Source organism: Suricata suricatta, chromosome 2, assembly GCF_006229205.1.
Source record: "Suricata suricatta isolate VVHF042 chromosome 2, meerkat_22Aug2017_6uvM2_HiC, whole genome shotgun sequence".
NCBI classification, from domain to species: Eukaryota; Metazoa; Chordata; class Mammalia; order Carnivora; family Herpestidae; genus Suricata; species Suricata suricatta.
Window position 1 is genome coordinate 157,104,703 of NC_043701.1, and position 25,365 is coordinate 157,130,067.

A 25,365-nucleotide genomic window follows, 5' to 3' on the forward strand; every position below is an offset into this window, starting at 1 on the left:
TTTTAGCACAGCACGTGAAGGGCTGATACCACCCTGCCTGTAGGCGATTGATCTTTGTTCTTCTGGCTTCTCCTGACAGGGAGGGGCGCTCGCCTGCCTATTTTTGTAACTCCCCAGGGGAGGGACAGTACCGCTAGTAAATGGCCGAGCAGCTGAATCTTTGCAGCTTTCCACACATCGTAATAAATAGCAACAAAATTTTGCTAAGTGAAGTTGTTACAAGGAATTCATCTAATAGGGGAGCAATCACCACAATACAATGTGGAGATGCATGAGATGATAAAGGCAGTGATGTGTTGGCAAACTGGCTCTCCAAAAAGGAAAAACAACAACAACAACAACAAAACAAAACCCAAAGGCTCTCATTTGTCATTTGCTTATTTCCATGGTGGTGTAAATACTCCCATCACTGCTGATCTCAAGCTTCCAATGCTTTAGAAACTGACTTGGAAACTTCCCGAATATTTAATAGTTGGCTCTTCAAACCTGGTGTGATCTGTCTGGGTCTAGTGTTTCACTAGAAGAGAGGTTGGCATGGATGCAATGAATGCCCAGGAAAGAGGCAGTATTTCATCTTGGCGGAGCTCAGCAAAGACTTCCTGGAGGAGGTGACACTTGATCTGTGTTTTGAAGGATGGGTATGTTGGCTCAGGCCCTGTGTTTCTAAACCGGCTAACGTAGCTCTGCTACCAGTAGCCCCCATTTAACTGTTCCTGGCTCCCCTCTGTTTGCCTGGAAGTTATCAGCTTGACTCAGTTCAATCCTCAGAAAATCCTTCCATGTGGCTGGTGTTCTGTTGTGCTTGCTTTTAGTCCAACAGAGGAGAATTAGGGTAGAAGTTAGCACAGGGAGAAGGGGGAAGGGTTTTCCAAACAGAGGGACAACTTTTGCAAAGGTGAGCAAGCAAGGGTGATCAGGCAGTCTGATCAATCTAGATGTATGTGGGAGGGAATGGAAGGAAATTAGCTCCTGACAGGTTTTGTTTGGTAGGCTGAGGAGCATATGCTGATTCCCACCCAGGGCTGGAACAGGTGTCAGAAAGAAAGGGGAAGGGATTGATTGCTTTTCCTGTATAATTCTTATCACAACTGGTAATTGTGTTTTTGTTGTTATTATTGTTGGTTTTGTTTTTGGTATGTAATCATTTGATTAAAATCTGTCTCTTCCAAGAGAATGTACACTACACAAGGGCAGGGACTCTCCTGTTTACTAGTATTTTGTCAGTACCCAGGACAATGCCTGGTGCACAATAGGCAATAAAAAAACATCCTTGTTAAATGATTCAATCACTCAGGGAAGCTTTGAAGTCTGCCTATGCCCATCTACCCTAAAGTAAGATCTGTTATAAATCTCCCTTCTCTGAACCTCCCAACCACAATACGGGATAGGGAGGGTGGGAAGTTGTGGGGCTGGCATTCTTATTTCATAAAAGCTACGGAAGGGGGGCGCCTGGGCGGCTCAGTCGGTTAAGCGTCCGGCTTCAGCTCAGGTCATGATCTTACTGTTCGTGGGTTCAAGTCCCGCTTCAGGCTCTGTGTTGACAGCTCGGAGCCTGGAGCCTGGAGCCTGGAGCCTGGAGCCTGCTTCGGATTTTGTGTCTCCCTCTCTCTCTGACACTCCCCTGCTCACACTGTCTCTCTGTCTCTCAAAAATAAATAAAAAAAAACACAAAAGAATTAAAAAAAAAAAGCTATGGAAGGGATTCACTTCCATACCTCTTCCCAAATTCAATCAAGTGGATCCTTTAAAGGATATTACCAAAAGTGTTGACATGATTAAACCATTTGCATAACTGGGCTAAATGACAGTAGGGAGGACTAGAGGTGCTGAGGTGCCGAGACTAGTAAGGAAGCCAATGCAAGAAATAAGGCAGGTCTGAGTTAAATTCCTGGTGGTGGTTGTGAGCAGAGAACAGTTTCAAGAGGTACTTGGGAGATAGACTCTATAAAACTTGGTGACCATGTGGGAAATGGGTGGAAGAGGATGCAAGAGAAGGAGAAATGTAGGTTGGAAGTTGGAGTGAATATTAGTGAATGGGGGATGGGTAATTTGCATTTCAAATTGCTACATTTGAGATGCCTGTGGGACATGGATGAAGAGTGGTTGTATATGGCGCTGAAATGCAAAGGTGGAGGTCAGGTTCTCAGGCCCCCACCTTTCACTCCATTGCCAAGAACTCTGGAGAACACTAATATTTAATGTTGCAGGGTGATGTTGAAAAGACCACCAAATGCCAACTAGAAGCAAGGCATGATTTTATTTACAACAGGGCCAAGCCAGATCTCCCTGGTGTTAAGGAGCAGAGAATGGCCCTGAACAAAGGCAGCAGTGAGATTATATGGACAGAATACGTCATTATTTAGTTAACCAATTACAATTCACAGCATTCTTTGGTAGCCAATTACACTGTAATAAACGACATTAGTTTTGGTGGGAACCTATCATTTTAAAGTTCTCTGTCCCTTTAAAATGACCAATCATAGTTAGACACCTAAGATATGCAGGGCAGTGACTAGGTGACTTTCACCTGTTGACCTTGCTTTTGACCAGGTCTTAGTAAAAGGGGTGGGGGAGAGTTTTGCAACCTAAGTTATCTATCTAGCAGGCAGGCGCTGTTACAGAAGCGAGATGACAGAAGCGAGATGAGGCTGTTAATAATTAAGTCGAACTTATATACAGTAAGCTCTATGATATCTGATAAATTGACCTCTAACATTGAAGAGATGGGTTAGAAAAAGAATGCTTGAAGGAGACTGAGAAGGATGGTCTGAGAGGAAGAAAAAATCCAGATAGTGACAGAAAATAAATGAGAACGTCCAACGGCCTCCAATGGCATCTAAAGGTTAAGTTAGAAGATCGGGATTCCTCCTGTGATTTTGGCAATTAAGATAATGATGGCAGCATGGGCATTTTCTGCGGGAGCAAAACCTGCAGGGCAGAGCAGGAAGGAGGTAGTGGAGACAATGGATTAGATTGCCTTTTTCAAAAAAACTTGACCGTGAACGGAAAATGAGTGTCGGAGTAAGAGCGGGATGGGAGGATGTCTGAGCACGTTTATAGCTAAAGGGAAGCCCAGAGGATTGGAGCAGACGGAAGCACAAACGCTTTCCCGCCCTACAGTTCTGCCAGCTCTTCCCCCACGTGACCCGGAGGCAGCCTGCGCAGCACAAGTCTGGATGAACTACAGCCCCCAGAAGGCCCTGCGGCGCGGGCCGGGGGAGGAGTCCAGGCCTGGCGCGCACCCCAGCGGCGCGAGCGGAAGAGCAGGAGCTTCGTGGAGGCGGCGGAAGCAGAGCGCGACGGCGTCCCCGGTAACGAGCTGCCCCGCGTCCCTGTCCTTCCCTGCCTCTACACCTCTAGCTAGGGCTGATCGCTCCCACTTCTCCCCATACACTTTGGACAAGACTTTCTTTCTCCTTTTGTTTGTTACCGGTATTTTTTCCCTTTCACGTGACGCATGGGGCGGGTCTCCGCCTGGGGCGGAGGTTACTGGGAAGCTGCCGCCCTTCGACCCCTGCGGGCCCTGGGTTGCGGGGATCCTCCCGAGGATCTTTTGCTGTCTTAGGGGCTGCGTGCCCGATTTGGGCCCTCTTCTCAAATACTCTCTGCGGAGAGGGCATTCCTTACCCGGGTTTCAACAGGTACTGAGCGGGTCCATGGCGATTCCCGCCCCCTCCCCCCAAAGGTACGGGGCTGTGGGCCTCGAGACAGCCCGAAGACCCCGGGGTTGCTGTCGATTTCCGGGCTGCGAGCCTTTTGAGTGAGTCCGCCCTGCTGTCCAGGAACCCCGGGCTATGGGCATGAGCTGGGAGTGAGTTGTCTGTACCGGAGCATGTACTTCCTGGTTTTCTTGGGCGGCCCTCGGAGCCTCCCCAAGTTCGATCATTAAAAGTTTTCTTGATTCAGTAGAGCCGCCTCTCAGAGTTAAGGGAAGAAGCACTGGATTTGGAGACTAATGTCCTGGGAGGAGTCTCAAGTCTGCCCACTTGCTGGACTGGTCATCTTTTGTAACCCGTTTTCCGCAGCCTCGGTTTCTAGATCTGAAAAATGGGGATAATAGTCTTTGGCCTGCCTGCTTTCCAGTGTTGTGGGCTTCAGCGGATAATATGTGATACCTGGGAGAAAGCACGTATCAGATATAACTTTGCTATCTTCCTCTCTCCAGTCTAAATTTGTTGAATTTTAAAACCACGTTCATGTTGTGAACTCAATTGTAAACATGACCATGCTCTTTGTGAATATCAACCGATTTAATAAATAAGGGAAGTGTCTTTGGAAACGAATATAAGCCATGCAAACGTTCTTAAGCCACGAACCTAATTGAAGAGGTGACACGAAGGCCCTGTCACCTGTGGAGTCCGTTTTAAACTTCTTCTGGGTATTAAGGTCTCCCAGAGTTAGGACCCTAACCTATCTCCAACACACTCACTTTTCTACCCGTTTTGCTCTCTTATAACCTTCCTTCATCACAAAAGTATCTCAGCGTTTAATGTTCCTCAGTTGTGTCAAACTGATGCCGGTCTCCAGAAGGTCTTGTATTTTTTTTTTTTTTTTTAACTCGCTTTCAGATACTAAGTCTAGTCCCACTACCCTTGTGTGCGTACTAGCTGAAAGATTGGGGTCATCTTCATCTGTCCTAAGGATATACGCTAGAAGTCTGTGTTTCCTCATAGAATTAAGAATATAAACAGCTCATATTCCAGTCTTCTGGCAATTAGGATCTCTAGCATGTAGCTTTTTGTCTTCTTTTTCCCCTTGTAGAGAATGGGGTTTTACAAGCAATATTTTAAGGATTTGGAGGTGTAGTAATAAGGTAATCCTAACTTGTATTTATACTGATATCATTGGTTGGAAAATGTTTAAATGTAGTTAAAAAAACCAGGATGGCAGTACAGTGAATTAGTCAAATGTACAAAGTTGAACAAATAGAGTTCAAATTCTGGTGCTGTGACTTACTTTGTGACTTTTGTCAAATTAATTGACCCCTCTATGCCTGATTACTAGGTTCTAAGATAGACACAGTAACATTTACCTTGCAAGGTGTTTATAAGGATGAAATGAGACGTTAATATAAGGAGCTTAGTAGTACATGGAGTAAGTGCTCATTGTTTTGTTGCTATTGTAATTGTTGACTGATGATAAAAAATGATAATTTTAGATAATGTATTTTCTTGAGATTCTTACCCCCCAAAATACTGTAAATAGAAGTTCTCAGATTGCAGTGTGTTTTTTAGCAATTGTATTTTATATAAAGATTATATTGGGCCATTTTTCACTTTTAGAGATTTCCCAAATGCTGTTGTGAAAAGATTGTTGTTGGGATGTGCTTTGGACTGGTGCTTCATCTGTAACCTGTAGGAAGAATGCTGTTTCCTGTCTGCACGTTGTAGCTTGTAGTATAACAATTGTCTGTGTTTACGACTTATTGACTATTGACTACAACAGGGTTTTATAGAGCCATTTTTTGGTCCTTCCACTCATTCCTGCCTTAAAAAAAATTTTTTTTAAGCCAGACTATTTGACTCTAAAAGTTAACTTAGTGGGTAGGTTCCATAAAGCTTGGTAACCTCATTTTTTTTTTAAGGTAAGACTCTTAGTGACATTGGTGTGCACACCTTTGCAAGGAGTGAGAGTTGAGAGAAACCAAGAAGGAAAGTCTAGTAGAGAAAAGTGATCTGTTGGTCAAAGCAAAATCTTAGGGTTAAGAATTGAAGTGTTTATTTTTATTTCCTACAAGTGGTTTTGATTACAAGATATCTGCAGACGCAGATTTTTAGGAAATGTTTCCTTTACTCTGTTTTAATGTGGTATCTTCTGGCTCTGCCTTGGTAATTTCATTCTTCCAGTTATGAATGCGCAAGGTAACTGTTGTTTCACTAGAGACTTTTATACAAAGCGATGACAATAGTCATTTCCATTTATAGTTACTTTGAATTCTAGAATGTGTTATTTTTTTCTCTGTTTTAAATGCTTTTGTTTGTAAAGAACAAGAATCTTTGCTTTTCTGCTTAAAGAGGTTTTGGAAGGTAACTTCTCAGCAGTAGCGTCTAAGTGTATGTAGTAGATGTGCTCAGTAATGACTGTGCTGAATAGTTCTGAATAAGAATGTTTTGTTGATTGTCCTCTGTCCCTAACGGATGCTCTTTAGAGACTATATGGTATTGTGGAAATAACCTAAGCTTTGGAATCAGATCAAAGTTTGAATTCAGGTGTGGAACCTTTATAGTTTATGACTTTGGTTCATATTATCATTCTGAGTTCATTTTCTTATCATCTGTGAAACAGGGATAATAATAACCAACCTTGCATGACTGAAAAGATTAGAGATTATTTGAGCTAGACACATAGTAACCAGGCTCAGCAAAAGATAGATTATGTTATCATTACTTTAAAATTTTTTATTATTATATTTTTATGATAGTTCTTGATTTTGGTCAACATTTATAATTCATTCCTCTAATACTTCACATGGCCAGTGTGTTTTGTTTTGGTTTTGTTAGCCAAGGTTAAGGTGTTGACTGCAACCATCAGCCCCAGAAACACAACAAAGCTAATTGGCCAAGATATTTGAATCTGTGACCCTGTCCTCATTAGCTCCATAAGCTAACCATTCACAAAATAGCTCACCAGAATGAATGATAAAATTGTTATGTTGTCATTTCAGTACTCATGCACTCATTAGACATAATAAAGTTAGATGGACTAGTGCATGCCAGAAGTAAAGGTATAGATTTTTGATGATAAACCCGTATGAATATAAGATAGCCTTCACATTCTGCATAAAACTGGAGACCTACAGGATGATCTTCTGAGTTATAATTTATCCATTTCTTCTTTGTTCAACTGTATTTGTTGTAGACTTCCCACTTATAGAAATGGAACTAGCCTGTTGGTAGCTTGGTAGAGAACTATGCCACCCACCAGAAAATGTGCTCTTAGCTAGTGGAGAAAACATTTAGAGTTCCCCGTTAATGAGCCCAGCAGGATGGATGAAGTCTGGGGAAGTCATACGAGTTTACTGAATTACAGAAAAATTCCAGTTGTCAGAGCTTTGGATAGAAGAGTAGTTATAGGGTGTTGCTCAGCAAGCTGTAGGCCTGCATTTGAGGAGGGTTTTTTACTTTCTCAATGAAACATAGACTAGTTGCTCCCAGTCCATCGTATGCATTTTTCACTTGTCTCATGGTAGCCTTCTATAGAGGTTTCCATTCTACAGATTCACTCTTCAGTTTTATTAATATTTGTTGTCCCTCTTGTATTGTTTTGTTTAATGTCAAACACGGCTGTTTCCAGACTAGGGATAAAAATAGAGAAGAACTGTTGGAAACAGCAGGTTCTGGTGTCTAGTATTGTGAGGTTCCCAAATAACGCTGTTAACCTGTTAATATACTGCTATAGATTTCTGACAGCTGCTGACCATTTAACTTGGTACAGAGACAAAAAACAAGGCAAAAGGTATGTGGCACTCCTTAATAGGGGATTTGCTTCTTAGGAAAGGACACATGTAGTGTTAATATTGGCTTGTAGTTGGGCTGTTTGAAGTTTTTTTGGCCATGGAATACCAGAAGGGTATTAAAGAAGAGAAACATTTGGATTTAAATCCTGAGCTCTCAAATTTATATCAGTGGTCCAGTTTGTATTTTCTTATCATCTATAAAATAGGGATAATAATACCATTCCTGCTTGTTTATAAAGGTTAGAGGGAAAAGGTAACAAATGTCTTAGAAATCGGGAAAGTAGCTGTGGGGAAGAAACTCACTAAAAGGGGAGTCCAAGAGAGGAACACCAACTCCTGTCCCCGCGCACAGACGCACACACTGGAGGAGAAACAGGAAGAGAAACACACACAGTGGGCAGAGACCGGGGGTCATCCAGAGACCGGAAGTCAGAATCAGTGAGAGAGACAGTCTGAGGCTGAGTTAGACAGACAGTAGTCAGAGATGTGGAGAGAAGGGCCACCCTAGAGATTGATAGATGCAGGGAGGGGGACAGACAGAACGCTGCAGGGAACTACTGGGAGGGCGTGACCAGGAGACGGAGAGCTTATTGAGGTAGTTTCCTTCTGTTACTTGAGGAGACCTTCTGAATATTTGTAATTAGCTAAGAAAAGGGAAGAAAAGTAGATTGTTAATAGTAAGCAAGTAACATGTTTATGCGTTTTTTTCCTACTGAAAATTCTCCTTAAATTCTAAATTTATTTTGCATGTTTGGTATGCTAACACCAGAATGGCTTCTGTTACAGACCTGTTAACCCCTTACTTGACTCTCTTCATAGTGTATTTTAAACACGTTTTAAAAAATTAAATAAAGCTATTGTTTTCTTTTGGGGTGCCTGGATGGCTCAATTGGTTAAGCATCCGACTCTTGATTTTGGCCCAGGTCATAATCTCAGGGTTTGTGAGGTCAAGCCCCACATTGGGCTCTGTATACTGTCTCTGTCTCTGTCTCTGTCTCTGTCTCTCTCTCTCTCTCAAATAAATAAATATTTAAAAAAAACAACAAAAAAGTGCCCTTTCCTAGTTCAGTAGCTCCATTCATATTAAACCTATACACGTATGTGCACCCATACACTTTAATATCAAGCTTTTCTCAACACTAAAGAAGATCTAATTTGCCGATGAGAAATTAGACAGACCTGTTTAAATAAGACAACTTCTACTTGGGATCTCAATGATTCATGTAACGAACCCCGAGGTTGTGACCTGAGCCCAAGTTGGACGCTTAACTGACTGAGCCACCCAGGCGTCACTCCCTCCCAAATGTTTTTTCCTCGATAATCTGGTGCATGCTTACTGTAGAAAACTTGGGAAATAAAGATTTCAAACAACAAAAAACACTTAGTCTCACAATATAAACACATAACAAGGGCCACATTTTCCGTGTGTTTTTTCTAGTCTTTTTTTCTAGGCATCTGCAAAGCTCTTCTACTTTCCTAAAGAAATCCAAAAGCTTTTTATAAGTCCAAATGATTTTAATAAGTTAACTATTTGTGGTGGAATACTTTGTATTTCAGTTTTGGCACTTAAATACTTTTATAAACTATTTGTATACTTATTTTTACTTCCTCCCTTTCTAGATTACATTGATAGCCATATGTTATTCACCTTTGTGTTTTAAACATCTAGCAAAGTGTTCTCCATGTATCAGGTACTCAGAATATATTTGACGTGAATTGTTGAGCTCCCAAGTAGAAGCTGTCTTATTTAAACAGGTCTGTCCAATTTCTCATTGGCAAATTAGACCTTCTTTAGTGTGGAGAAAAGCTTGGTATTAGAATGCATGTGTGCACGTACGTGTACAGGTTTAATACAAATGGAGCTACTGAACTAGGAAAGGGCACTTTTTCTGGTTTACTTTTTTTGTGCAGCAAGCCACTCCAAAACCTAGTGGTATAAAATACCCATTTACTATGCTGTGGATTTTGTCTGCATTCAGACAAGGTAGTGGAGAGACTTAAAAGCTGGTGGTGACTCACGGACCCCTGGAGGCGTTAGCACTCCTGTGTCTGGTGGCAGATATTGGCTGTTGCACAGAACACCTACCTCCAGTTTCTCTACACAGACCAGTTAGAACTTCTTGAGAACAAGGTGGTGGCTGTTTTCACAGTGGGCATCCCCAAACAACCAAGCAGAAGCTGTTTTGCCCTATGTGACCTACTCTTGGAAGTTACGGAGTGACGTAGGTTTGCCAGATTCAAGGAGAACAGCAGTTACACTGAATCCACTTCTTACAGGAGGAGTGTCAGAGTCACAGTGTAAGAAAACCGGGGGACAGGAGATAGGAACCATCTTTGGGAAAGACAGTCTGTCACAAGCAATTAATTGAACCGAAAAATAGTTATAAACAAGTTAATAAAACTATCACTTTTTGAATTTCAGTTAATCAATTTCCTGTTGAGTCTTAGTAAGGATTTCCCCCACTGTTAATAGCATTTTTATTCATTTATTTTAAACCTATACTAAACGTAAAACCTTTCAAACTCAAAGCTATTTTAAGTAACTTTTTTGACTTCTGAGATCTGAACAAGATCTTACTTCTTTTTTTAATCCACTTTGCAAGTTGGTCATTATTTATACTTGGGCTTTTTCTTATCCATTTTTAAATTTCAAATATTATTTTGTAAATAATATGGTACATGTTCACTGTTGAATATATGGAATATCAGGAAAGAAAGAAAATGCATGTGCAAATCTACCTCTTAGATGTAGTTTCAGGTCCATAATTCTTATCCATGTTTCCTAAATTCAAACTGTTACGAGAATGGGAAGTTTTTAAGAAGTTTGTGGGAAACTCTTGGCAGCAAAATTCAGTCTGCATTGTCAGGCCAGTTATAGTCCTTATTTTACTTAGTGTAATGATTCATGGTTTTCCCATAGAAGTATTAATGTGTTTAATTACAGAGTTTTGCCCCAGGCCCTAGTTGGAATATTTTGTAACATATGGAATATTAAAATACAAAAAAGAGTTCATGAATTGTGAAGCCTCTCTGGCCCCAGGTGTTTTGGATAAGGGATGTTGGGCTGGAATTAAAAAACAATTGCTAGGAAAAGATGAATTTATATACCTATTTAGTGGTTCTAAACTTTTTAATCTTATGAATCTTTTTGGAAATTTTGTGCTTTCATTTCACGTTTTCATTTTAGGAAACTACCCAGAAGGAAAATTAGTAGCCTTGATTTGTTTTTGTGCTTTGTAATTCTCTACAACTATCCCAAACTCAGGGTGACCATCTTTCAATACACTCACAATTTCCAGTGACCTTTTAGGCCCCTTGACTCTTCTAGTGTGAGAACCAATGATTTATTAAGTACTGGAGTTGACAAGCCCCAGGAGCCATGTAGCTCTTGGTTTCTGCCACCATTGTTGTGACATTGCTTTTCTTTATAGTGTTTCCTTTTTGTACTGTGCTTCTCGTTTGTTTCCCTGGATAGCCTAAACTTTTCCTTGCTTCTGACACTTGAGTTCAATGTCAAGGAATTTATCTTTGACTTTATAATGTCATATGGTTTTAATTTTTAAGTATTTCTTCTTATTATAAACTCAGGTTGTGCTCATTATAGAGGATTTGGAAAATATATCCATATTTTCATCATCTGGAAGTACCTATTAACATTTAAGATTATTTCCTTCTTTCTGTTTTCTGTGTATGCCTATTAATATAACAGATACACTTAAGTTGGGATCTCTTGCTATTGTATATAAATTTTGTATCCTTATTTTTTTTAAAAAAAGATAACCTGTTTATGAGTAGCGTCAGGCACAGTTTCTGGATCTAGCATAAATTATATTTTGGTCAGTGATCTTCAAATTTGTATTTATTTTGAGTGGGAACCTAGAAAATGGGTTCAAATTCTGGCCTTCCATTGCCAGTCTGAATACCAGGGCAAGTTATGGGCTGTCTCCAGGTTTCTGTTGTGGCAACTGTCAAATTGACTTTCTAAGGTATTTGAGACAACAATCTGATGAAAGTTAACCATTTCCTTAGAAAATCATTCATATGCAGGAGAAGACCTAGTCTGGTCAATCTTTGAGATTCTTCTAGCTCTACTACTGGATGATCCCTGTGTTGAGGAATACAAAATATATCATTATTTTGAGGTTATTTAGGCTTCAGGGAAGATGAGGATCTTGAAGTGATGGAATAACAAATTGGAGAAGGCAGAAGAAAATTCCATACAGAGAGGAGTGATGAGAAATTTAGAAGCAAAAATGAGTACAGTATGTGAACTGAGTGAGACAGAAATTGTTTTTGTTGACAGTATTGCACAAATGAAAGGTGGTGTTTAGTGACGAGGTGTAGTAAAGGGGTGTGATTTGTTAGATTTGTGTGTGCGTGATAACGAGGAAGAATTAATCGGTGTTTTTGAAGGCTAGGCTGAAGAACTTAGATTTGACCCTGTAGGTGATGGTGCTTCAGTTGAAAGCTGTATGATGAAAACAGTGAGAAAGGTCTCACTTTGTGGGCTTTGTGGGCTAACCTCTAGTTGAGAGAGGCTGCGGAGTATTTCCATATGGCAGTGGGGTAATGTGGAAACAGAAAACATGATAGCTCTTGTGGGGGAGGAACAGTAAATACGTGGGTGGAAAAGTGGAAAGAGTCAGAATATCTCAAAGTTTTGAGCCTGACCTAGCAAATATATTGTGGTGTCATTGATAGTGACATTGGGAAAGGAGCTCAGAAAATGAGTTCAAGTGCTAATGTAAGTTTTAGGCTGTAGATAATTTGAGTGCTAGTTAAAAAAAAATCTGGTGCTATAAAACTAAAGAACTTAAAAATGAAAGCTCTCCCTTTTAAAAGTAATTTGTTTTTGGGGTGCCTGGGTGGCTTAGTGGGTTGAGCGTCCAACTTCGGCCCAGGTCATGATCTCACAGTTCTTGGGTTTGAGCCCCGCATCAGGCTCTGTGCTGACAGCTAGTTCAGAGCCTGGAGCCTGCTTTGGATTCTGTGTGTCCCTCTCTCTCTGCCCCTCCCCTGCTCATGATCTGTCTTTCTGCCTCTCAAAAATAAATAAATGTTAAAAAAAAATTAAAAAAAAAGTAATTTGTTTTTGAAGCCATACGTTTATTGTAGCAAATAAATATTCTTTGGAATTTGTCTTTGGAAACTGCTTTCAGAAACAGTAGAGTCATACAAGAAAACCAGTCTCATTGCTTGATAATCATATCCCTTATTTTCAAAAAAGTATTTTCCAGCTTGATCATTCATCTTAATTACTTATTTCTAAGTGATATTTGACAGTTTCTAAAAATGATTCTGCAGAGGCATAACATTTATGACCAGGGTAGATATTTAAATGACTCTCATGTGGTTGCCGAGGACAATTTAAAAACTCTTAAGCTGTGCTAGCCCCCTTAGAATAAAGTGCCAGTGTCCATTGGTTAGTAGGGTGGGTTCTGGACAGCTTAGGTTTGATGATCCCTTTGCTACATTAGTTATGTGTTTTGAGCAGGTTTTTTACTATGTCTGGCAGGTCTCAGTTTCCTCATTTTTAAAATGGATATGGTGATAATACTTCCTGCTTCATAGGATTGTTGTGAGGATTAGCTCTTAGACTTAGAACAGAGCCTGGTAATTATTAAGAGTTTGATAAATGTTAGCTATTTATTACTATCACAATAACTACTGTTATTGCTATTTATTTAATGTGTTTGTTTTTAAAAACCACTTATATTCCTGTTTAATTATGTCATATACAACTGGACTGATAGGTAGCTGGAGATAAAACTAGAGCTCAAAAACAGATCTGACATGTAGAGATGTTTTTTGAGAATGGTGGTCTGGAACCCAGGAGGTTCACTCTTTGTAGAGTGGAAAGACCAACAGTAGAGGTCGGAGGAATACTCACAGTGAAGGGATGGGAGGCAGGAAGGGGGCTGGCAGAGGAGCAGCAGGAAGGAGATTGTTTAGAGAAACAAAACAAGGAGGGTGTCTTAGCATAGAGGTTATACTAATTAGGATTAGATTTGGTTGCAAATAACAGAAATTTAAACATCATAGAAGTGAATTTTGCTCAATGTCAGGAATTCCAAAAGTAGTCCAGGACTGGTGTGGTTGGTCTGTCGTGGTGTCATGTTCCACTTTTCTGCATGGATTCTGTTCTCCGAAGTCACTTTATTGTCTAAGATAGTTACTGGAGCTGTTTCATTCACATTCCATCCATCAGAAAGGAGGAAGAAAAGAACACATCTCCTTCCCAAGGATACTTACTGAAGGTTACATGTACCACTTTTACTCAAATTCTATTGGTGAAAATTAGTCACATAGCAACACCTTTCTGCTGGAAAGATGGGTAAACAGAGACTATCCTGAGTGGTCGGTGCCTGGGAATCAAGAACAGGAACGCTCAGGGTAATCCAAGTGTAGCTAGGTGAAGAGTACAAGGTAGACAGAATTAATTGCCTTTGGGACAGTTTGTCATTATTGGTAATCCTTGATATAGTTTCTGTGCTTATCGAAATTATGAATATAAAACAACCCTTGTCAGATTGCATTAACCGTACTTTGTTTTTAGGGTATAATCCTTCACAAATCCTTGTTTTTGTTTTTTTTTAAAGTTTATTTATTTTGAGAGAGTGCTCTCATGCCATGGTGGGCGGGGGAGGGTGAGAGAGAGAGAGAAAGAGAGAGAGAGAAAATGAGAATGAGAATGAGAGAGAATCCCAAGCAGGCTCCATGCTAACTACGGAGCTTGATCTCACCACCGTGAGAACATGGCCTGAGCCGAAATCAGGAGTCAGATACGTAACTGACTGAGCCACCCAGGTGCCCCACAAATCCTTGTTTAATTAGGATTATCAGTCTCTCATAAGGAAAAAATTATGTGTATGTGTGTATATGTATGCATGTGTGTACAAATATACATAATGTGTGTGTGTTTTTACCTGTTTCCTTATTTAACATTGGCATTGGCCAAAATTACTTCACATAGCTACAGTGTGCAGTAAAATGATGGTAAATAAGCCTCTAATATCTCCTTTTTAATTTTACTTAGCTTTCCATCCACTCTCCAATTTGGTTGCTTCGACAGTATTTTAATTCATCTCTGTCCTTGTGTGTTACTGCTCTCTCTCACTGCTGTTAATTGTACTTCCCCCAAATAGATAAATGAACAAATTTAATTAAATGTGTTATTTGCACTCTCCTGATCATTAATGAATTTGTAAGTAAGATGAGACCTACAATCTTCCTGGTATTACAATTACTGAATTTTGTCTGTCCACTCAAGTGGTAATTATTTGCTTTAAAATATTTTCTATTTTTTAAGCTTCTATATTTTGTATGTTTGTATTCTTTCAGTATTGGAAAAAAATATGAAGATTTTCCAACAGAAAGGGAGAACTTTTTCCTTAGGATTTTTTTTACTCCTTTGAATTGAAAATATTTTATTTACATATTTTTTTGAACGATGAACAATATATTTAAGATAAGAAATTCACTAGGTGCTGTTTTTTGGGTTTTATCAACAGACATATAGTTTAAAATAGACTAGTTTTAAAAGTCACATAGTAAAAACAGAATTTATAACAAAACATAGTGAATCCCCATGCTTTCTAGTTTCTTTCCTAAAAGTAACCTCTTTCAGCTCCTTATGCTGTTTCTTCTGGCATTTATATATCCATATTTCCAAATAATATATGTGTAATGCTGTCTTTTGATTCACCAGTTTTTTCATTATATATTAAGTTTCTATTAACATAAAGTTTTACTGTTCCTTTTTTTTTTTTTTTTTTTTTTGAGAGAGAGGGAGACACACAATCTGAAGGAGGCTCCAGGCTTTGAGTTGTTAGCACAGAGCCTGAAACAGGGCTCGAACCTATGAACCGCGAGATCATGACCTGAGCTAAAGTCTGACGTTTGACAGCCACTCAGATGCCCCCGTACTGTTTTTCAACCACTATCACCACTGCTATTCCTTCTCTAGTTTCCTAATTTAGTTATGTTACAATATCTGGTTAAATGAAGTAGTTAATGTTGTATTTACATTATTGGGCCTGTGCAAATTTTATTTGCTAATAGTATCTTGAAATAGTAGCCTCTCAGTGCAGTTTCCATAAGGTGGGTCACAGTAATGTGTTCTAATTTTCTTTACTTTTTTGGCAACTTCTGGAGACCTTCATTGTCCTCCTCTCTGCGCCTACTATCTGGGCCTGCTTCACAGCTCTTTTCTGGGGATTTCCCTTTGTTATTCTTAGACTTTTCTTTCCTTTTCAGTTAGATTCCCAGTATTGTAACTCTTGTCTTCCTTATTCTTCATTTACTTTCTTGCTTAGGTAGAGCATGTCCTCTGGTAGTTGGGTTGGATTAGAAGGGTGCTACTGTGGCAGAGGACATGGGGGTGACACCCTTCCACATGCCTGGCTCTGTCATAGAGCTTCATTCTGGATTGGTTGCCTTCCACTTCTGGTGCAGTTAGCATCCTGGAATCCTATTCACTGATACTCCTTCACTACTTCTTTGTATTGAATATCCTGTTTTCCATGTCCATGCCTTTCTTTGTTTTGATTTATTTCCTCATTTGGTGTCAAAGGATGATGAGACTGTCACTCACTATCCAGAATATCTGATCAGGGAAATCTTGAACAAAGCGGATTGTTAATCTTACATAGTGGGTTTTGGGGAGTGTGGAGTGTAGGGATTGGAAGATTTTAAGAGGTGGAAGTAGGTTAACATCATCTGTAGAGGCATGGGTGATTGGTGTTCATTGGTTGGCCCTGGGGGTGGCAGTGTTTATTGGAATGAATCTGTCCCTGATGGGCTTAAAAGAGTGCCTTCTGGGTTAAGTTGTCCTTATCAGTTGAACGGATTTGAAACTGGTTCTCTTGGCAGTTTACCATGGCTAGGAACAATCTGTCTTATCCTAAATTTGAACTTTAAATTCTCAGTCCTCTGGTAATTTTCTAAGACAGTGTATTATATGGGAGGTAATTTTTAAGTCTTTGCATGTCAGAGTGTCTTTTTTTTTGTCCTCACACTTGGTAAATCTAGTTTGTGTGAGTGTAAAATTCTAGATTGGAAATATTTTTCTTTGGAAGTTTGAAGCCATAATTATTTCTCCTTGTCCTCTGTTGCTGTTGAGAAGCCCTCAGCAAATCTGAGTCCTCTTTTTTTGTTTGGACCTACTGATTGGAAACTTGTTGAATCTCTGCTTTTCCCCCAGTATTCCAGAATTTAATAGTGATGGGTCTTGATGTAGGTCTTTGTCTGTTTTTACGTAGTACTGGGTATTTGTAGGTACTTGGGGGTCCTTCATATCTATAACAATTTTTTTTTTTTTTTTGCAGCTAGTATGTAGGGATGGGGGTGGGGAAGAGTAGATCTTAGCTTTCAACCATGTGCATTTCATCACCCTGTTTTTTAAAGACCCTGCCCTTCCAGTCAGCCCCTAAACCAGAGATCATCCCTTTTTATATTCTTTAGAGATAACCTTAAGTCTGTTTTCAGTGAGCAGGGGGTCTGAGGATCTAACTGCTCCTCAGACAGCTTTCACTCAGTGCCCCTTCTCCATTTCCCTTCCAATTCCCGAGATGGTGCTGGCCATTCCTGACCCTTTTGTAGGTTTCTGGCTGTTAATTGGGTTGGGTGTTAGCGTTTTCTACTGTTGGATTGGGATTTGACTCCCCAGGACCTGCTATAAATATTTGCATATATTCCAACTTCCAAGTTTTGTTCTTTCTTCCTTTTTTTTGGTTTAATTTATGTTGACATTATTTCAGACTGCAGAAAACTTATAAGAATCTTCAAAAAATTCACCCAGACACCTCAAACATTAACACTTTACATTTTTCCTTTTTCTCTCCCTCTTCCTTCCTCCCTTTCTCCTCCTCTTTTTTCCTATTTTTCTTCCCCTCTTCTTTCTCCTCCTCCCTCTGTCTTTCCATATACATATACATATATATGTGTGTGTGTATATTATCTAAATATTTCTTGAACTGATTGAGAGTAAGATGCAGACCTATTTGCCTATATACCTAAATACTTGAGAGTGCATTTTCTAAAAATAAGGTTATTCTTTTATGTAACCAAAGTATAGTTGTCAAAAGCAGGAAATTGGGGCGCCTGGATGGCTCAGTCGGTTAGGCGTCGGCTTCGGCTCAGGTAATGATCTCGCGGTTCGTGGGTTCGAGCCCTGCGTCGGGCTCTGTGCTGACAGCTAGCTCAGAGCCTGGGGCTGCTTCAGATTCTGTATCTCCCTCTGTCTCTGACCCTCCCCTGCTCGTGTTCTTTCTCTGTCTCTCAAAAATAAATAAAAAAAAATCAAAAAATTTTTTAAAAATCAGGAAATTAACATTGATTTAATATTATTGTATAATCTACAGCCTTGTTCAAATTTCAGCCTTTGTCCCAATAATGTGCTTTCATAGCAAAAGAAAATTCTGAATCATGGAGTACAGTTAGTTGTCCTATCTCTTTAGTTTCCTTTAATTGGGAGTATTTCCTCAGTCTGTGTTTTTTTTTCATGACATTGACATTTTCATAGAATGCAGGCCAGTTATTTTGTAGAATGGCTCTAATTTGGGTTTATCTGATGTTTTCTCATGATTGGATTCAGGCTCTCCATTTTTGGGCAGAAGTACCATAAAAGTAACGTTACGCTTCTCAGGGCATCATGTCAGGAGGCGAAGGATGTGGAATTACTGGTAATGTGATCTTAGATCACTTCATTAAAAATCCACCCTCGTTGATTTATACCTTAAAAAAAAAAGTGTGTGTGTGTGTGTGTGTGTGTGTGTGTGTGTATGTGTGTGTGTAAGTATTTTAAATGGTAATGTCTGCCAGGTTTTCCCGTGTAGTTACTATTTTTCCTTTTGTAGTTGCTGATAAAGGATACATAACAAAATTTACCAGTTTAGCCATTTTTAGGTATATGGGTCAGTGGGGTTAAGTACATTCACATTGTTTCTAATTTTGAAATACCTTTGAAGCAACATTTTGAGACTTTAAAGATGTTCTGTTACTTCTTGAATTTTAGTATTGATTGGTGATTTCTGCCTGAATCATTTTCATGATGGTTCCGAAATAGTAGATTTAGAAATTAAACATTTAGAATATCTAAGTCTACCATTTCTTCTGCACTTGTTTATAATAATACTTTATTTCATAATTATTTATTTTGACCCTGTCCCCATTTTGGCCTTGCTGTCCCTTCTAGCTGATTCCTGTCTCCTTTTGACCTTCCCTTCTCATTTTTTGAGCACTTCCACACTTTTTACCGCAACAAAATGTTGTAGGCTCATCCTGCATTTTCCCAGCCTGAGCCCTGGAATGAGTTATTTCTTTAAGGAGCTCTGGTTGCTTTTGGTAGATAATGGTTTTAAAAGCCGTCATCTGGACCCTACATGCCCGCATTGCTCTAGGCCCTGTCAGCAGGCATCTGGAAACAGATGTACTGTGGTATATGTGTGTGTCCGTCCACACACACTCAGTACATCTTCATTTGTCTACTGAAAGCAGTGAGTTTATACTGATAAGCTCTAATTCCAGCCCAGGACTACAGGGGTTATTCTGTCCTCCCTTTTCCAACAGGGAAAAATCTAGCCCTGTTATTCATATTTTTACTTATTGGCTCAATTTTAGAATATCAGAAAAGAGTTTACGAATTGCTAACTCATACCGCTATTTAAAAGACACCTAAGTAGAGTTCGGTATTTGTGGATAGGTTTTCCTTTAGCCGGAAGGCATATACTCTAAATCTCCAGTGTTTAGTAGGGTAGGCACTACACATGAATTGTTGGGGAAGTGTGAAGTATGCCCTGGATTTTGTAAATTTAGTATGAAATAAGGAATGTAAAAGATTTCATTAGTATTTTAGTAATATTTTTATGTTGATTATATATTGAAATATTTTAGATGTATTGGACAAGATATATTAATAAAGTTAATTCCACCTATTTTATTTTCATGTGGCTACTAGAAATATAAATTACATATATGATTCTCATTATGTTCCTGTTGGACGGCGCTGATCTAAAAAACATGTTTAAAAGTTAGTTGGATTCGTTCTCTCCCTAGCATTCTTCTCTTCCTCACATGGTCATGTTAGTCATTTGAAATACAGTTCAGTTTTATTTTTATTCTAAGTTTTTCTCCCCATCCTAATTATTTTGTACTATGTGAAACATTGACATTGTTCCAAAAGTAAGAATTATATTAAAAAATGTGTACTCAGAGCAGTGTCACCCATTTCCCCCCCCTTTCCACCTGTTTTCACCACCTTCTGTAGATAACCAGTGTCATCATTCTCTGAATTATCCTTACTGTGTGTTTCTCCCCAGAAATGATGAGATATGTATATATTTTCTGATTTCTTCTTTTTTATACAAAAGATATATACTATAGATAACTTTTATATTTTGTCTTTTTCATTTAACACAACATGCTTTGGATTCCATTCCATATCAATTTATAGACTCACCCTCCCTCCCTCCGTCTTTTCCTCCGTCTGACAGTTGTGTGTCACTGCTCTTTTGTGAGGATGTTAACCATTCTCTTAAGCTCTTTCCAGTAATTTGCATTTGCAAACAGTGGTACAGTGACTGACCTGGTCATATATATTTTTATGTTGGAAATGTTTCTTTGGGTGAATTCCTAAAATGGTATGTTTGGGTCAAAAGTTTAGAAGCTGTAATTTTCTTGAATATTGCTAAATTCCCTTCTGTGGGGGTTGTATAAAATTGAATACTCACCAGCAGTGTATGAGGGTGTGTGTTTCCCCATATCCATCAGACTATTATACTTCTTAATTTTTGCTAACCTTATAGGTAAGAGGTGGTATCTCCATATAGTTTTAATGTTTATTTCTTTGGTTAGTAGAGAGGTTGAACATTTTTTCATGTGTGTAAAGGTCATTTAAATATCTTTTTTTATGTTTGTTAGTTGTCTTGTATCTTTTTATTCATTTCTCTTTTAGAGTTTTTCTCCCTCAGTTTTTATGAGCTCTTTTCCCCCCTCAGGGATATTAGCTGTTTTAATATGTGTAGTATATTACATCTAACATATATGTCAATTGTCATTTGATTGTGTTTGTATGTGTGTGTGTGCGTGTGTTTGTATGTGTTTAGGTTTTTATCTAGTTCAATTTTTCAGTCTTTGTTGCATCTGAATTTTGGATTGTGATTGGAGTACCTTTTTCTTTCTCCAAGGTAGGGAAGAATTTACACGTTTTAGTGTCATTTTGTTTAGTTATACAAGTTTAATAATCTTCCAAATGCTAATTAATCATCCCAGCATATTTTTTGGGATGCCTTGTTTAACATACCTTAAGTTTCCGGTGAGATTATTTCTGGACTTCCTACTCTTTTGCACTGATCTGTCTATTCCTATACCATTATCATGCTGTCTTAATTATAGAGGCTTTAGAGTATACATACTGAGGCGTAACTTCTAACATTTTTAATGTGTCACGTTACATCCTTATTTTTCTGTTTAACTTTAGTGTCAGCTCTGTATCTCCAGAAGAAAGTTTGCTCCAAGTGGGATTTTTTTATTGAGATTACATTAAATTCATAAATTAACTTTCGAGAGAACTAATGTTTTTATCATGTTGAGTAATGTTGAGTTTTTTTATCTGAGAACTAGGAAACAAACTTTCCATTTGTTCAAATCTCCTTGGGAATGTTTTTATATTGGTTTTGTACACTTGTTAAATTTTCCACTTTTAAAAAACTCAAATATTTTCGTAGATCTTTCTATCAGTTTTTATAGAGCTACCATTATTCTTTCCAGTGACTATTTTTCTATAGTTTAGATGTACTATAATTTATTTAACCTCACTTATATAGGCGGACGTTAAAGTTGCTTATAATTTTTCACTATTATAAATAGTTTTTTGGGATAAGTATTATGGTGAAGTCAGTTATTACCTTATGATAAAGTGTTTGAAGAATTGCCTGGTCCTAAGCCCCTTTGTTATGTGAAAGATCCTGAAATACTGTTAAAATGCTTTATACATTAATAAAATATATGCCTCCACCAGCAATGCATGAGCTCTTCTGTCTACATTTACCAAAACAGGAACTTACTGCTCTTTTTTTAAATTTTTGTCAGTTTGATGGGCAAACAAAAGTACTGTATATTTATAAATTTTGTATTTCTTTGCTAACTGAGTGTTATATTTTTTCTTTGCTAGCTGATGAGGTTTGTTTTTTATTCATCCATCCAACCATCTGGCATATTCTTATTGAGCATGCACCATATGCCATCCAGTAAGTTAGAACTATAGTTACGACTAGAAGTTGAGCATCTTTTTTGCGTTTTTCATCATTTGTATTATTTTGGTTTTTTTCTTTCTTAAAAAATTAAAAAAAAAAATTTATTCATTTTTGAATAGTGTGAGCGGGCGGGGGGTGGAGGGAGACACAGAATCTGAAGCAGGCTCCAGGCTCAGATTGTCAGCACAGAGCCTGTCATGGGGCTTGAATTCATGGACCGTGAGATCATGATCTGAGCTGAAGTCAGACACTTAACCAACTGAGCTACTCAGTTGTCCCTCTTTCTCTCTCTCTCTCTTTTTTTTTTTTTTTAAAGGAGGCGGTTAATAGGCATTTCTGCCCCCTCAGACTAATTCTCACAGGACTGAGAATGAGAAAAGATAATGTTTTCTTATTCTGTTTGGTTGGTGAGCTACTAGAAAGTATTTGTCAGTTTATGTTTATTTTCATTGCACATTCTTTAGTAGGTAAATGTGTTAAACTCCGCATTCATTCACGAAGTGAGATAATGAAAGTTAAGTGCACAGACTAGTGTCAAAGAAGTAACTATATATTTTTATAAAAATAACTTTTATTATTATTTTCCAGGTGAGACTGCTGTTTATTGGAGGGAAACCTTTGTACCATTTGCCTTCAGATAAAATCTGTCTGCATGTTCTAGAGTTTTATTATTTAAAAAATAAATGTCATTTATTTGGTAAGTCAGTTAACTACACTTCTGCATATTTTATAGAACTATTGTTTATTTACTCTAAATATTTATTTGCTTATGTTTCGTTTCTTTTAGAGTCATTTTATTTGTAACTCATTTAAAACAAGTTTGAGAATAGCAATTTCAAGGGTCTCAAGGATTTTCTAAGGACTGAGGGTCTCTTAAAGATTTTTTCTATTCACTGTTCTTCTTAATTTTGGTGTTTGCTATAGAGAGAACAGGAGCTCAGGGGCTGGATAAATACTGGAATTAGTTCTCAAAGCTGGAATACTGGTTCTGCTTTGTTTAATCTCTTTCGCTGTAAGAACAGAGAATTGACATCCTTCTTTTCCAGCTCTAGAACTTCCCTCTAGTTCATATAGGTAGCAGTAAAGAAGCTGTGTTATAGAGGTTTCAAGAACCTTCAGGAAGATTTTATCTTCAGTTAAGCATAATGAAGCAGAATGAGTAATGCTATCAAAGAAATTAGAAATGAAAAATAATGAGACGGCTAATGAAATTGTTTTTAATTATTTAATATTACTCTATAGGTGTTCTTTTTCAGTTAAATTTTTTCCAAGAAGACATAATAAGTTGATATGATCACTATTTTGTAAGACCTTCTTAGCCACATCCTCTTAGGATCTTTTCAGTCTATTCCAACTTCTGTTTCTAATGTTTTGCCAGTATTAACTGAGGGGCTGATAGGGTAAAGGCTTCAGTGGTAGTAAGAGGGTCAGTCATAGCCAATGTTAGAAGATAAGGACTTGGGTGCTGCTGGAGCAGGTGGCAAAAAATTGGAAACCAAAATGAAACCTTACTGGTGACTTGCAGAATTGTCTATATCTATGGTTTTACACAAAAATAAATAACAAGAAGTAAATAATGGCGTTCAGAGCTTAAAATATTCTCACATGGAATCTAAGGATGGGAAGCTGTAGCTACAGAAAAAAGGGGAAAGAAGATTCTCCTTTGATACGTTTTTGGTGGTGTGTTTGCTTTTGTTAGCAAAGACAGAGTACTTCTGATGTTCCTAGAGGGAGTTTATGGTTAGATGAGTGGAAGCATGGGATTTCATTGTGCACGAGTCTGAAATGGCCCCGATCTTAGAGCAGACCAAAATGAGTTTTAATTTTGGTTATTTAAAATCTCCTTGTACCTGTCTTATTAGGAGTATTATTTTTTTTTAAGAAGCAGCTAATTTGCAACTGGCTATAAAGAGTGACATTGTGTCCGGGAAAATGATGTACTAACACACTGCGCTGTCCCACAAGAGTACTTCTCAAGTCCCTGAGCGCGGTGCTGACAATCTGTGAGGGCCGGTGAATCGCTGGGCAGCAGTGGGGGAAGACGGCCTGCAGAGTGAGGTGTTGTGTGTGCGGTACAGAGGAGGCGGGAGGGAGGAAGTGAGAGAAGAGCAGGGCCGCTCTGGTTCTGTGGGCGGTTGGAATGGAACTGTTCTTGTTAGCACCTCCGAAAGGGCTGGGAAGTGAACGGCCAGAGGGTGTGTGTGAGGGGCTGGGCTTTGGTGGAGTAGAAAATTGTGTATTTCACTTTTCCTTTCAAGGCCTCAGTGTTTCATTCTGTCATCAAAACTGTAGATGGGCTAGATGGTCTATTGATGAGAGTGTGAATTGGATAGATTGAAAAATTTTGAAGAGACTAGAAATATCGCTTCCTACCATGAAATGAGACTATAAAAGTCAGGATGATAGGGATGGACGTATCTCTCCCAGGAATGACTGTAATGGTTGGAAGGCCAGTTACCATATCTAGATCCCCAAATGACTGGGCCTTTATCTCAGACAAATGTATATCCTGTTATTTATTTATATATTAGATTTTATGTACACATACCATCAACTGGTGTTTTAGAACCATGTGGCCAGCCATAGCAGTCTTCATCAGACATCAGTGCATAGGTTTCTGAATATTTCTGGATTGTGGAATAGACTTTAATGTAGGGCGAGTTATGGTTCCCTATGGTTTAGCCTTTGGCTCTAGCCAGACTGGTTTCTATAAGTGTCTCTCAAATAACACTTTTTGACTTACTGCTCTGTCATACTGTTCAGCCTATTCCATCTCCTTGCAATGTCTCCCTTTGAGTCTCTTTCTCTATACCAGCTTATAAGGGCCTAACTCTAGAGTTCCACCTACTTTATGACACTTTTAGCCATTCTAGGCCCTTAATATTTTTCTGGGTTTTTATCATTTAATGCTTTTCTTGTAAAGAGAAAAGCTATCATCTACTGGCTATTACCTTAAGTGTGAGCAGGGAAGGGGCAGAGGAAGAGGGAGAGAGAGAATCTTAGGCAGGCTCCCTGCCCAGCAAGGGATCTGGGCTCAGTCTCACCACCGTGAGATCATGGCCTGCGCTGAAATCAAGAGGTGGATGCTTAGCTGCCTGAGTCACGCAGGCGCCCCTAAAACGCCATTTTGAAAAACGTTTTTTACCTTCCCAATAAGATGGGGACAACTTAAAGGGGAGGCTACGTTGTTTATGTGGTGCAAACGCTGTTTTATTATTGTGGTCTTACTTTGTAATCTCCACGGTCCCAGCATAGATCTCGGTGCAGTAGCTGCACTTAAAAAATACTTGTTGGACTCCGAGAAAATGCCATTACCTCCTGTTAGCTGTTACCACTCTTTAGCATTTATCTTTCTTTTTGCATCATAAAAAAATAGATTAGATTGCAGTTTTAGAACCTGAGTTGGGTTTGTTGAGCACATCACACTTCTTGGAAAAGCCTTTGTAGTGCTCTCTGCAGGCTTCTTGATCTTTAAAGGAGCATTGCTCTGAAGAGATTATATTCTAAGTTAATTACAGTATTTGTTATTCTTGAATCTCTAATTAGTAAGCTTTCAATCTGCATATAAAAGAGGCTCTTATTTGTTAATTTTCTAATGTTTTCTTTGCCTGCTTTGAAGTAAAACTTGCTTCTTTTGGTTTCTCAGTTTCTCACCAG

The 25,365-nt window shown here is 38.7% G+C and overlaps 1 protein-coding gene across 9 annotated transcripts in view; it reads left to right on the forward strand.

The window, feature by feature from the left end:
* Positions 1-3,226: 3,226 nt before the first annotated feature.
* The window catches only part of R3HCC1L (R3H domain and coiled-coil containing 1 like), an 86,899-nt gene continuing 64,760 nt past the window's right edge, over positions 3,227-25,365 (forward strand). For 7 of the 9 annotated variants that reach the window (XR_003905680.1, XM_029932338.1, XM_029932330.1 and 4 more), the window contains exons 1-2: positions 3,227-3,311; positions 22,297-22,405. The gene's annotated coding sequence lies outside the window, so the exon portion shown is untranslated. Of the gene's footprint in view, positions 3,312-3,670; positions 3,761-22,296; positions 22,406-25,365 lie in introns of those variants that run through there. The other 2 variants (XM_029932334.1, XM_029932337.1) reach the window with 2 other exon arrangements.